The 14,553-nt window shown below is 50.5% G+C and overlaps 1 pseudogene; it reads right to left on the reverse strand.

Annotated features, from left to right (window-relative positions):
* Window positions 1-792: 792 nt before the first annotated feature.
* Window positions 793-14,553, reverse strand: part of LOC103637398 (splicing factor U2af small subunit B-like) — an 84,870-nt pseudogene continuing 71,109 nt past the window's right edge.

The raw sequence follows: 14,553 nt of genomic DNA on the forward strand, positions 1-14,553 counted from the left end.
ATGGCAAGCTCAAGTGGTATTAATTTTGCACTACCTTCAGGGCACTCCAAATTTGGTTCTTCGTCTTCACTGCTCGTCCACCTCCGAGCTCATCATTTACATGAATGTCAACTGGGCTAGTTGTTAGGATTCACACAAGTCCACCTTAGGCCCTGATCTATTTCTCGATGATAGCTTGATCTTCTGGTCATCAAAGCGTCAGAATGTCGTCTCACAATCGAGTGTTGAGGCTGGATATCGAGATGTTGCAAATGGCGTCGTGAAAGCTAGCTAGTTGCACCATGTGCTATAGGAGGTTCGCTTCCTCTCTGACAAAGTACACTTGTCCACTGCAACAACATCAATATCGTCTACCTCTCCACCAACCCTATCCAACATCAACACACCAAGCATATTGATATTAATCTACACTTTGTTCATGAGAATGTGGCCATCGATGACATTCATGTGCTTCATGTTCCTACATCATTGCAGTTTGTCGACATCTTCACCAAAGGGCTTACGTCATCGGTCTTTCCAGAGTTTTGGTCCAGTCTCAATATCTGTCGTGGCTATAGTTTCGACTACACGAGAGGTGTTAGAAGTACATTTGTATTAGGGATAGCCATGTCTTGCCTCCCAAGGCATCTCCCCCTATATATGAAACCCCATATGCATATAATACAATCATCAATCCTTGACAACAATCCCTCTGACACCACTGCGTAAACTTAGCCCTGCAATTCTCACTTCTCTCGCTCACCTAGGAGGGGGTTGCCTCCATGCCCACGCCTCCCTCCATTATCATACCTTTCATGCCTGCTGCCTCCACCACTGCCGAACAATAACACCATGGTAATATATTAGACACAGCCACCAACAATGCCATGATAATCATCTCGGTCATGTCGCTCTCCTGTGATGTGGACTAACTACAGCTCCTTCCCCTATATGGCCTCTTGTAATGCCCAAATATTTTTTACTCAAATCCCTACCAATCTGTTTCCCATGCATGAAATTGCAATATCCACCATAGTTGCAGCTGTTCTCCTCATATTGTCGGCATGTTGCTTCCTATAAATGAGTCATGGGGAAGAAGTCAACAACAATTGGTCGGCCAAAGTAAAAATTGCCCTATATGAGCACCAGTTGCCTCATCTTCCTCCTTGAACTGAACATAGACATTACCAATCATGTGATCAACAAGGTTATCACAAACATTGAGATTCCTGATCTCACTAAACTTGTGTAATTCCTCATATATATACATATATATGGAGGATATATTAAGAGCCCGGGGCTTCCAGCTTCCAAATGTTAGAGGAAGCCCTAGCCGACCACCCCCGACCTGGCTGGACCGTACCAACGCGCCCACCTACACCCCACGCCAGGCTGTTAGGTGTGTCCCCCGCCCATGCACCATGTCAACCTCCCCCACGTGCGTTAGTCAAACTCCTAGTCCAATAACCTACCTCTCGCGTGGAACACAAGCCATAAATTGTGGTTCTGTTTTTTTTACGTAAATAGAGTAAATAGTCCACAGAAACAGTGTAAATAGTTCACACAGATAGCATAAAAATTCCGCCGGGCCACTGGACCACGTGCACATGCGCAGGTGCATGCATGCAAATCCTATTTTTCTGATAGATTCGATAATTATGGCTTGCATCTATGCAAATTGTGTATGACATTACGTTTTCATTGCATGCGCGCAAAAATTGGATGGCTCCATAAATATAGGATCGATCCAACAACCATACAATTAGGCTCGTTAGAACCAGTTTATGATATTTGCTGATACTAATTATGCTACACGATGTAGGTGTTTATGCAATTCGGTATACTGTTTAAAAATGTGTTTCCTACTACATGCGCATAAATTTAGGATGACAAAAATGTGCGGTGAATGAAAATTGATTGACATACATGGAAATAATAAAATCTATTTTAAATGTTGTATTTCCTCCATAAATATAGGACCACTCTAACAATCATGCAGCTAGGCTCGTTACAACCGGTTTATGATATATACTGATACTAATTATGCTACACCGTCTTGGTATTTATGTAATACGGAACGCTGCATAAAAATGCCTTGTGGTACATTGGTAGACGTATCTCCAGATTCGAGCATAAAATTCTTAAGTTTTAAGCGTAAAACCCCTCGGTTATGTGCATAAATATCGAGCCATGTGTAAGAGGTTGATATCTCTGGTGCGTTGTATTCAAAATCCTATTTTTATGGTAGATCCAAAAATTATGGGAGTCGAATGTATACGATTTCTATTTTTACGCACATCCAAAAATTATGGCAGATCGTGGGAGTTTCCATTGCATGCGTGCAAATTTTGGATGATATTTTTGTTCCACTGCACGCATGCAAAAAATAGGATGGCATGGTTTACGCAGAGTATAAATTCTTATACAAAGTCGCATAAATACATACACATAATTGATAAAAAACCTAATATCGGTTCAACTAACAGCCCACGCGGGAATTAGGGACAATTTTATGGCAAACGTAAAATCGTATTCATCGTCGTAAAATTCATCACTGGAATGGATAAATAGCGTAAGTAGCAGGCATAAAACATAATTATCGATGGCATAAACATGGATCAGATAGTTCGTCGCCGGAGGACGATCACGAGGCCGCTAGATTAAAGGACGTCGCGAAGCCACCACATCGGAGGAGTTGGTCATCGAAGGACTCCAGAGTCATCACGAGAGACGACTACGCCTGGCGCGGTCATCGGAGCAACCCGTGTCTCCCGTGGCCACCACCGCCGCTACCGAAGCCTACCGCGCCTCGCGCAACCACCGTTGCCAGCGGGCCTGGGGTGAGCCGCCGCCACTCGTCCGCTTCGGGAGCACTGTCGTCTCTTGCTCACCCGTCTCGGGAGCGTCGTCGTCGCTCATTCCTAGTGGAGCGCCACCACCTGTCGCCTGCCTCAGGGCGACACCGCCGCTGGCCCCTGGGATCACCGTCGCTTGCACACCCGAGGGAACTGTCGCTACCGCTAAAACCTAATACCTGGCGGTCTAAGGTTGTTTTTATGGCCGTTCGACCCTGGTGCGACTGAACTGGATGGCACCATTGGGCCAAGGCTTTCTCTAGTTATTGGAAGCACAGTGCTTGCAATATACAATATATATATATATACTACTCCTTAAGTCCCTTATGTAGGCGTCCACACTAGGCGGTTCTGCCTCGGTTCCCCGCAGCCGCAATCAACGCGCTCCTCCGCCATGCGGATCCCCCACCCTCCTCCCCACCGCCGCCGCAATCAACGCGCTCCTACCCCACGCGGATGCGCCCACCCTCCTCCCCACCGCCGCCGCGATCAACGCGCTCCTCGCCCCCGCCATCGCCGCTATCTACATGCTCCCCGCACCCGCTATAGCCACCTCAATGGAAGGTCCTATGTACCATTCGCCGCTCTCTACGCGCCGTGGATCCGCCACTTCAACTCCTCCCAGTACCGCGCCCGCGCCCGCGCAGATCTACTCTCCCCATTACTGGGAGGTCCGCCGTCCATGGTAGGTCCGCCACCTTCCATTGACCCCGCCGACATCCTCCCCCTCTGCTCCTTGATCCCCGTCATCTGCCCCATCGCGATCGATCCCGATCTACAGGAGGGAGAGGGTGGCGATCTCCTTCTGGCGTGAGGTGCCGACCTCCACCATCTCGACCAGGACGGGGATGCCGCCTTCCTCGACGGCGGCGGCGCGGTTTCTGCCGGAGGTCACCATGGAGTGGAGGACGTACGCGGCTTTGTCCACCATGCCGGACTCCGGGTCGGCCATGAGGTCCAGCAGGGGCCGCACGTCGCCGGTCTCCACGGCGCGCTGCCGGTTCTCGCGTGCGCCGCTGCAGAGCGCGTACAGCGCCGTGGCGGCGTCCTTCTTGTTGACCAAGACTTGTGCACCTGGGATGATTAGCCCAACTTCTTCGTGCTGCACCAGTAACAGCTGGGCACAGGGAACTCGAAGTAGGGGGTCAGATACGAGAAATGCTGTCCAATGAGTTATTGCATGTGATCCATATCCATCAGATTGAAACAGGTATGTAATTGTTTCGATGTTATTTTTTTCTAGAACTTGTACCATAGCAGTCATTCTTGAAAAGTGAACTTTATCACCACATGGTTGTCCATGGAACCTAGCGACCCAATAATCAAGATTTTGGTTACAATATGTTGATTCTACCAATTGTCAGGCTATTCCATGGCAGGCACCCTGTGCTATTGTTTCTTTTTCTGGCGAGGCTTTGTGATTGATGCGCCCAGCAGTTATGAAATAAAGAAACTTCATGGTTTATTGGTTTAGTGCTGGCAGACTGATGCCATCCTGATCTCCTCTCTGGATGCTTGTGGGTTACTGTCACACCCGGTTTTAGAAGGCAAACCGAATGCGAACCATGTACGTGCCAGGATCAGTTATTCACGTACACAGCAGTTACATAACATGGACATCATCACACAGTGCTCAAAATAGTATTAATAAGGGAAATAGTCGATTACATCATACGTCTGAGACGTCCATATAGTCCTTACAATAAATCAAAGTGCGGAAAAGAAACGTAGATAACCGCGACCTTCACAGGCAGCCGACTGGGGGTTGCCGCTAACCCACACCTAGAACTCGTCGTAGTCTTGGAACTCCTGGAAGTCTCCTTCCACAGCTTCATCTTCGCCTGAGCAGTGGTTGCAATGCTGACAACCTGGGGATGGGGGGTTTGGTGTGTAGAGCAAGGGTGAGTACACATCAACATACTCAGCAAGTATCCTGTTTGGCTGTAGTGGACTAGCTTTATGTGGGGATAAGTCAAGCAGTTGCTTTTAGTTGGTCAGATTATTACTTACTAGTAGAAAGCCAAGTTTTAGCATTAACCCAAGTTATTAACCCAAACGTACTCCTTTCCAAACGGAAAGAGTACCACTTACCAGCACCATAGCCATAACCAAAACCATCGATCTCATCGCCACCTGTACCAAAGTATCTCTGATCAAGTACCACTAATCACTGGAGCTCCCTTGGCCGCTCATAACCGCGAGCACGGCTGATATATCAGTTTTCAAACACTCTGCAGAGGTTGTGCACTTTACCCACAAGCCGTGATTCCCATTCTGCCCGGAGATCATGACTCTCCATTGATCACTACCAAGGTGACCCAGCAGGGCATCACTACGTAGCCTTTACAAAGATTCCCCGGAGCTGTAGCCACCCGTTAGGTTTCCTAAATGCACCGCACTCCTCCCCAAGGGGCGAACCCAAACTTGGCAGAGCGAGCCGCATACACCGAGCCCCATTGACGGCACGACGGCTAAGCGAACTACACCCCGGTTCCTCTAATTATTCAGCTAAGGGCACCCCATTCCACCCTCATGGTTGCACTGTTTTCCCGGGCGGTCATCCATAGAACAGGTCCTTACGGAGAGGCACTCGAGAAACCGCTCGAGCCCCCTTGAAGACCACAAGTATAACATCATAATAAGAGAAGGGAAAACAGCGTATCATAGATAATCTCATCATGTTCATTGATTAGAGTTAAGCAATAGCATAAAGCTAACAATAATAATCCAACCCAAATAGGTAAGCAAGGATAGGGATAACAAAAGTTAGTCAATCCTTAGGCATAAATGTGTAAAGCGGGAGGTGAATTAAATAATGAATAGGACATAGATAGGTCAAGGGACACTTGCCTCCACCAACCGACTGCTGCTCAGGGGCTTCTCCTGCGAGTTCCTCGGGCTCTTCAACCGGATCGTTCTCTATGCGAGCGCAAACATACATACATCCACATATTTAATACAAAAGAACAGTACACCATACAATAGAATGCAATAAGTAAACAGACGTTCCACGCGGGCTCGCGAGTACGGTTAAGAGAGAAAGAGGAAAAGACAGTCGAGAAACGATCACGTTACATGATTATAAATTAACCACTCGCTTAATGGAAGGAAATTTAATGTAGACACTATGTTCAGCGTAAAGTAAAGTCATGTTTCATGTCTAATTATTATAAGCAGGTGGAGATAAATAAAAAGAATGGTCGCGCGGCGAGACGCGCGACAAAGCACTCTAAAACAAATTAAAAGCTAGCGACTCGTCGCGCGACCGAGCACGCAATGAGGCACTTCGCCTTAGTTATGAGGAGACGTTAAACGTCGCGCGACGAAGCGCACGACGGCATACGTCGACTAAACTGAGTCCAAAGTGGAACGTCGCGTGAATGCACACGCGACGTTACACCTTAAACAACCTGAGACAAAAATGGATCGTCGCGCGACGAAGCGCACGACGCAACACACAGATAGAATCTGAAATTAGACAAACCGTCGCGCGGCGAAGCGCGCGACGCAACACGTTAACTAACGAATAATCACCGCGAGCGCGGGCGAACGGGGACACGGTCGGGCGAGGCCGGGACGGGAACGGGCGGCCGAACGGGGGGAAGGGCGGTTGAACCGGCCCAGGGGCGGTTGAACCGGCCCAGGGGCGGTTGAGCCGGCCAGGAGCGGCCGAGTCGGCTGGGGCCGCGCCGGGGGCCGCGCCGGGGCCGGGGGCCGCGCCGGGGACGCGAACCGGCGAGCAGGGGCAGGCGGGATCGCCGCCGCGGGGCCGGGGGACGGGCGGGGGGCGGGCGAGGTCGCCGGGGTCGGGGGGAGGGGAGGGAGAGGCCGCCGGGGCCGGGGAGGGGAGGGGGAGGCCGCCGGGGGCCGGGGAGGGGCGGGCGAGGCCGCCGGGGTCGGGGAAGGGGCGGGCGAGGCCGGCCGCGGGCCGAGGAAGGGGCGGGCGAGCGCCGCCGTGGGCCGGGGAGGGGCGGGCGAGGCCGCCGGGGTCGGGGAAGGGGCGGGCGAGGCCGGCCGCGGGCCGGGGAGGGGCGGGCGAGGCCGCCGCGCGCGCGAGGGGAGGGGCGGGGAGGGCCGCTGCGGCCGGGCAGGGGCGGGGGCGCCGCGCCGCCGGCGAGCAGGGGCGGGCATGGGGCGCGCGCGAGCAGGGGAAGAAGGGGGCGCGCGTGGGGAGAAGAAGGGGGAGGGAGAGGGATAGAGAGGAGAAGGGGAGGGGAGGGGAGCTCACCTCGGGGTCCAAAATCCGGTGATCGCCGTCTCCAAACCCTAGGGCACCACGGGGAGAGAGAGGTGGGAGAGGGAGAGGGAAGTTGTTGCGCGGGAGATCCAAATGAGAGAGAGAGGAGAGGTGGGGGCGCATGGGGGGGTTGGGCGCCAGGGGCGCGCAGGCCGGGGCGGGCCAGGCCGGCTGAGCTGGGCTGGACTAAGCTGGGCTGGGCCGAACCACTTCGCGGATCAAAAACCCACGACGTGCGCAACCACTAAACGGAATTGAATCGCGAACCGAAATCCGGAACGGAACGAGACGAACACTCAACATCAGACAAAGAAATGTGCTCGGCATGATGCAACACCCATGACACTTAGGTTTTGGTTTATACATGACACGAACACTTGTCACTATACTGGTTTGAAATTGGGAAGAGGGAGCAAACGGGGAAAGAGAAAAGAGAGAGTAACGCCCGAATTTGGTGAGAGAAAAGAAGAAAAAAATCTACCCCCAAATTCAGGGCGTTACAAACCTATCCCCCTTAAAAGAATCTCGCCCTCGAGATTCAGGGTTGGCTAGCAAAGAGCTCAGGGTATTTAGCCATCAGATCATCTTCACGCTCCCAGGTTGCTTCTTCCTCAGAGTGATGATTCCATCTGACTTTGCACATTCTGATGGTCCTCCTTCGGGTGACTCTGTCTGCAACCTCAAGGATTTGCACTGGTTTCTCAACGTAGGTCAAGTCCTCCTGGACTTCAAGACCTTCCACTGGCAACTGCTCTTCTGGCACACGCAAGCACTTCTTCAACTGAGACACATGAAAGACATTATGCACAGCGGACAAATTCTCTGGCAAACTGAGCTGATAGGCCACTTCTCCACGTCTTGCAAGAATCTGATACGGACCAATGTAGCGGGGTGCTAGCTTGCCTTTGACTCCGAACCTCTTGATTCCTCTGATCGGTGACACTTTCAGATAGACAAAGTCTCCGACTTCGAAACTCAGCTCTCTTCTTCTTGTGTCTGCATAGCTTCGCTGCCTCGATGGCGCTATCTTCAGATTCTCTCGGACCATCTTGATGTTCTCTTCGGCTTCAAGCAAAATGTCTGGCCCAAACACTTGCTTCTCTCCAGGCTGATCCCATTGCAACGGAGTTCTACAACTCCTTCCATAGAGCGCCTGAAATGGTGACATCTTCAAACTGGCCTGGTAACTGTTGTTATAGGAAAACTCCGCATAAGGCAATCTCTTGTCCCATCCGGACTGATCTTGCAACGCACAGGCTCTCAACATATCTTCAAGAATTTGGTTGGTCCTCTCGGTCTGGCCATCTGTCTGCGGATGATAAGCTGAACTGAAATTCAGATGGGTGCCCAAAGCTTCATGCAACTGCTGCCAGAAATGAGAGGTGAACTGTGTTCCTCTGTCTGACACTATCTTCTTCGGCACACCATGAAGACAAACGATCCGAGACATATACAGTTCTGCCAACACTGCACTGCTGTAGTTGGTCTTGACAGGTATAAAGTGGGCTAACTTGGTCAAGCGGTCCACTACTACCCAAATGGAATCGTAGCCGGCTCGAGTGCGAGGCAATCCGACTATGAAATCCATACCAATTTCATCCCATTTCCACTGAGGGATCTGCAACGGTTGCAACAATCCAGCAGGTCTCTGGTGCTCTGCCTTAATTCTTCGACAACTATCACACATAGCCACATGCTCTGCGATTTCCCTCTTCATTCCATACCACCAGAATTTCTTCTTCAGATCCTGATACATCTTCTCACTGCCAGGGTGAATCGAATAGGCTGTCTCATGAGCTTCCTTGAGAATCAACTCCCGAATGGACTGGACATTGGGAACACACAAGCGGTCTTTGAACCATATCACGCCTTCTGCATCTTCTCGAAAATCTTTGCCTCTGCCATCTAGAATCAGTCGCCGGATCTCACTGATTTTCTCATCATTCTTCTACGCTTCTTTGATTTCGCGCTCCAAGGTAGGTTCTAACTCAACTGTGACTCCTCGCGAATTGTTCAGAAATCCGAGACTCAACCTATCAAACTCTTTGGCCAACTCATAAGGCATCGGACGAGCAACCATCAGATTGACTTGACTCTTTCTGCTCAAAGCATCTGCCACTACGTTTGCTTTGCCTGGATGGTAATGAATCTCCAACTCATAGTCTTTGATCAACTCTAACCATCTTCGCTGCCTCATGTTCAACTCTGACTGAGTGAATATGTACTTCAGACTCTTGTGATCTGTGTAAACATCGCATTTCTGTCCATACAAATAGTGCCTCCATGACTTCAGTGCGTGAACCACTGCTGCCAACTCTATATCATGGATTGGGTAGTTCTTCTCATGAACCTTCAACTGTCGGGACGAGTAAGCCACAACTCTTCCCTCTTGCATCAACACACATCCCAAACCTGTGTAACAAGCATCGCAATACACCGAGAAGGGCTTGTGCACATCAGGCAAGACTAGGACAGGCGCTGTAGTCAACTTCTCTTTCAGCGCTTCAAAGGCCTCTTGGCATTTCTGGGTCCACTTGAACTCAACTTTGTTGCCTAGCAACGCTGTCATTGGTTTCGCAATCTTCGAAAATCCTTCAATGAATCGCCGATAGTATCCGGCCATTCCAATGAAACTCTTGATTCCTCGAGCATCTGTTGGCGCTTTCCAGTTCAAAATGTCTGCCACTTTCTTCGGATCCACAGCCAATCCTTCTTTGTTGATTATGTGACCCAAGAACAGGACTTCATTGATCCATAATTCACACTTGCTCACTTTGCATACAACTGGTGCTCTCGCAATCTTTGCAATACCATCCTCAAATGATCTGCATGCTCTTCTTCGCTTTGAGAATAAATCAGAATGTCATCAATGAATACCACCACAAACTTATCAAGGTAATCCATGAATACACTATTCATCAAGTTCGTGAAGAACGCTGGCGCATTGGTCAAACCAAAAGACATCACTGTGAACTCATACAAACCATACTTGGAAATGAATGCCGTCTTCGGAATGTCCGAAGGTCGGATCCTGAGCTGATGATAACCTGACCTCAGATCAATCTTGGAGAACACACTGGCTCCTCTCAACTGGTCGAATAGATCTTCTATTCTGGGCAAGGGATACTTGTTCTTGATCGTGATTTCATTCAAAGCTCGGTAATCGATACACATCCTCTTGGTGCCATCTTTCTTCTCCACAAATAAGACAGGGGCGGCCCAAGGCGAGGTGCTTGGCCGGATGTAACCTTTCTCTAACAGCTCATCAATTTGCTTCTTAAGTTCAACCAACTCTGGTCCGGATATTCTGTAAGCTCTCTTGGAGATAGGGGCGGTTCCAGGAAGAAGCTCTATGGCAAACTCAACTTTCCGCTCTGGTGGCATACCCGGTAAGTCCTTTGGAAACACATCTGGGAACTCGGACACAACCTTGATACTCTCAATTGGGTCTGCTTCACTGCTATCAACGGCCATCTGATAACAACTTCCTTTCTTTGGCTCAGGCGGGACTAACTCAGTCACCACTTCCTCTCCTAGTGGGGACACCAACTTGATGGTCCTTTTATCACAACTGATAACTGCCTGATACTTATCTAGCTAATTCATCCCTAGGATGACATCTATTCCCTGAGTACCCATTACTATAAGGTTGGCGGGAAACGCTATCCCCCTTATTTCCACACTTACATTCAAACATATGCTATCGGCTCGAATTCTACCACCGGCTGAGTCAATTTGAATGGGGGTTGACATGGTAGTAATTGGAAGATTATGTGCTTCTACCCATGATGCAGTAATGAAAGAATGTGTTGCTCCAGTATCAAATAACACTTCTGCAATATGGGAGTCGACTGGGAACATACCTACTATCATGCCGGTGGTCTCCTGAACTGCTTCAGCCTCGAAGTGGTTCAGTCTTCCATGATTATAGCGCGGCTGAGAGCGATTGCCTGCTCCAGGCTGAGGCACATTCTGCTTTGCTGGGGCATTGGGGCCTGACTGCTGCTGGGCTGCCTTCTTCGGACATTGCATCACCCAGTGGCCTTGCTCTCCACAGTGGAAACATGCCCTGTTTCCAACCTGAGCTGGTGCTGCCTGATTGTTCTGCTGGTTTGCTGGGGCAGGAAGGCGAGGTGTCTGCTGATTCTGCCTCTGAAACTGACCTCCTCACTGATTGCTCTAACGGTTCTGGTACTGATGCTGAGGATACTGCCTTTGAAACTGCTGATGCTGCTGAGGTGGACGCTGATTCTGCCTGAACTGCTGAGGTTGATTGCCTGAGAAACGAGGACGACTGCTGCTTCCAGGCTGGGGTCCACTGATCTTGCGTTTACGATCCTCCATCTCCTTACGCTTTCTCTCTGTCATGATTGCTCTGTCAATCAGGTGCTGGAATGTCGGGAAGGTGTGATTCATCAGTTGGTACTGCAGAGGGTCAACCAAGCCTCTCAGGAAACGGTACTGTCGCTTGGCGTCGGTGTTGACATCTTCAGGAGCATAGCAAGACAACTGCAGAAACCTGTCCCGGTATTCACTGACAGACGATGACCCTTGCTTGAGAGCCAGGAACTCCTCCTTCTTCACTGTCATCAGACCTGCAGGAACATGGTACTGACGGAAGCTTCCTCTAAACTCTTCCTAGGTGATGGCGTCAGGGTGGGCATGGGTGGCGAGGTAAGACTCCCACCATGACTGGGCTGCTCCTCTCAACAGACGGGGACCATACAGGACTTTCTCCCTATCATCGCACTGAGCGGTATGCAACTCCCGCTCCACAGTGCGCAGCCAGTCTTCAGCATCCATGGGGTCAGAAGAATGAGCGAACGTTGGTGGATGACCTCTCATGAATTCAGCACGCTTGTCTCTGGGCATCTGAGGCTGAGGCTGAGGTGGGGCCTGCTGCTGCTGCTGCTGAATGGCGGCCAAAGTCTGACCGATGGCTTGAACTGCCTGAGTCTGCATCAGAAACATCTGCTCGATGGACATCGGGGGCGGGGGCGGCAGATGCTGCTGCTGGGGCACCTCATCCTGTTGAGCGGCTCGCTCCTGCTGAGCACGCCTTCCTCCTCTGCGCCTGTTCTCTGACATCTGCAGAATGCGACCACACATCAGAACTGATCTGACAAATCTTGCAGCATAAGAAAAGAGAATAGAATCCTTCAACAGCACTGAACAGATGAGCATCTTCACTGATCTCCAACACAGACCACACAACTTCTCAGATAAAGAGGAGAGTGGACTAAAAGGTTTCCCAACTATATAACTAACTCCATTAATATAATAGGTAAACCAAAATGCAGGGGATACCCACACTCTGGTGACAGTCATTACAAAGATCCAAACCAAACATAGTTCATCATGACAAACATAGATGCACAGGATATAGCAAACTACCCTGTCTAACTAAGACTGAGACTAACGCTAAGACTGAAGCTTCTATGTATATATTTCGTATTAATTACAAGATCCAACTCTAACAATCTATGGTTCTAGAGTTATCTTGGTCTTGCAGTCGGGATTGCCATAAGACTGGTGTCCACGCTGAGGTGAGCGGTACGGGTGCTGAGTCCCGACGGGAGCGGGGGAACCACCATCCAAGTGACGACGTTCCGCGCGCTCAGCCCGCAGCAGGGCGATCTCAGCACGAGCCCTACTCAGCTCGTCTAATGCATGGTCCAGCTCCGTGTTTAGCACGACGACTAGGTTGACTGTGCTGCTCAACCTAGGATTGCCCTCACCGACAGGTGAGACAATCACGCCTCCTGTGCTGCCAGATGGACGGCGGGGATAATACTTCAGGTCAAGACCGTCAGCTGCCCCACCGAAAACCGAGCAGTAGTGCGAAAGCGCACGCCGTGCAGCATCTTGCATGGCTGCCTCAGCTGAGTCCCGTTCAGAGATAGAATAGTGCTCTGAGCAGGCCTCCGCACCCTGGAGACTGTTCTCCGGGCAGCGCACCAAGCAGGTTGCCTCCCAGCGGTCCGGGTAAACCCCGCGACTATGCTGGTAGACCACACAGCGATACTCGACGGACCAAGTATGCCGGTTAAATGCCCGACGTAGCAGGGTGTCGAGCGCATCGTGGAAGTGACACCCGCGAGCAGCGTCGCGAGTGATGGGTCGAGCAACCCATCCTTCCGGCTCAAGGTTAGCAGAGAAGTCGGTGTCGTGGCTCGAGCTGTCGTCGCCACCTCCGTCGTCTGGGTCTCCTCCAGCAGCTACTCCAGAAGCTGGGACGCCCAGTGGTGGTGCAGGGGGCGGCTCCAGAGGAAGCACAGGGGAGCAGCTCCTCACAGACTCTATCTCCTGTTGGAGCGAGCAGGAAGAGCCCTGCTGCTCCTGTCGTCGACGTTCCTGCTCCTCATGCAGGCGGTGGTGCAGTCTCTCCAAGTGGCTGGACTGTCCGGCCACGGGACGGCGAAGCGGACGCTCAGCAAGGCGGGAGGGTAAGAAGGGGATGACTGACTTTCGTGCAGTGTGTCTAAGTCGAGCCATCTACAAAAGACATCGCAAGCAAAAGGGTAAGAACAGAATTAATATGACCAGCGAATAATGAATCATAAGTAAATGAAGGATTAGAATAAAACATAATTTTCAGCAAGGTATAATATATAGTAGAACATAGGTTTGGTCGGTATGACCAACTTTTGAAGGGATATCAAAGTCAAGGCAGAGACAGAGGTCTATAGTCCTTAGAACGACCATTCTACTCTAGGTTAGCGGTCCTACAGTCAGCACGGCTTTGATACCACTTATGTCACACCCGGTTTTAGAAGGCAAACCGAATGCGAACCATGTACGTGCCAGGATCAGTTATTCACGTACACAGCAGTTACATAACATGGACATCATCACACAGTGCTCAAAATAGTATTAATAAGGGAAATAGTCGATTACATCATACGTCTGAGACGTCCATATAGTCCTTACAATAAATCAAAGTGCGGAAAAGAAACGTAGATAACCGCGGCCTTCACAGGCAGCCGACTGGGGGTTGCCGCTAACCCACACCTAGAACTCGTCGTAGTCTTGGAACTCCTGGAAGTCTCCTTCCACAGCTTCATCTTCGCCTGAGCAGTGGTTGCAATGCTGACAACCTGGGGATGGGGGGTTTGGTGTGTAGAGCAAGGGTGAGTACACATCAACATACTCAGCAAGTATCCTGTTTGGCTGTAGTGGACTAGCTTTATGTGGGGATAAGTCAAGCAGTTGCTTTTAGTTGGTCAGATTATTACTTACTAGTAGAAAGCCAAGTTTTAGCATTAACCCAAGTTATTAACCCAAACGTACTCCTTTCCAAACGGAAAGAGTACCACTTACCAGCACCATAGCCATAACCAAAACCATCGATCTCATCGCCACCTGTACCAAAGTATCTCTGATCAAGTACCACTAATCACTGGAGCTCCCTTGGCCGCTCATAACCGCGAGCACGGCTGATATATCAGTTTTCAAACACTCTGCAGAGGTTGTGCACTTTAC

The sequence above is a fragment of the Zea mays genome, chromosome 8 (assembly GCF_902167145.1).
Source record: "Zea mays cultivar B73 chromosome 8, Zm-B73-REFERENCE-NAM-5.0, whole genome shotgun sequence".
Classification (NCBI taxonomy): Eukaryota; Viridiplantae; Streptophyta; class Magnoliopsida; order Poales; family Poaceae; genus Zea; species Zea mays.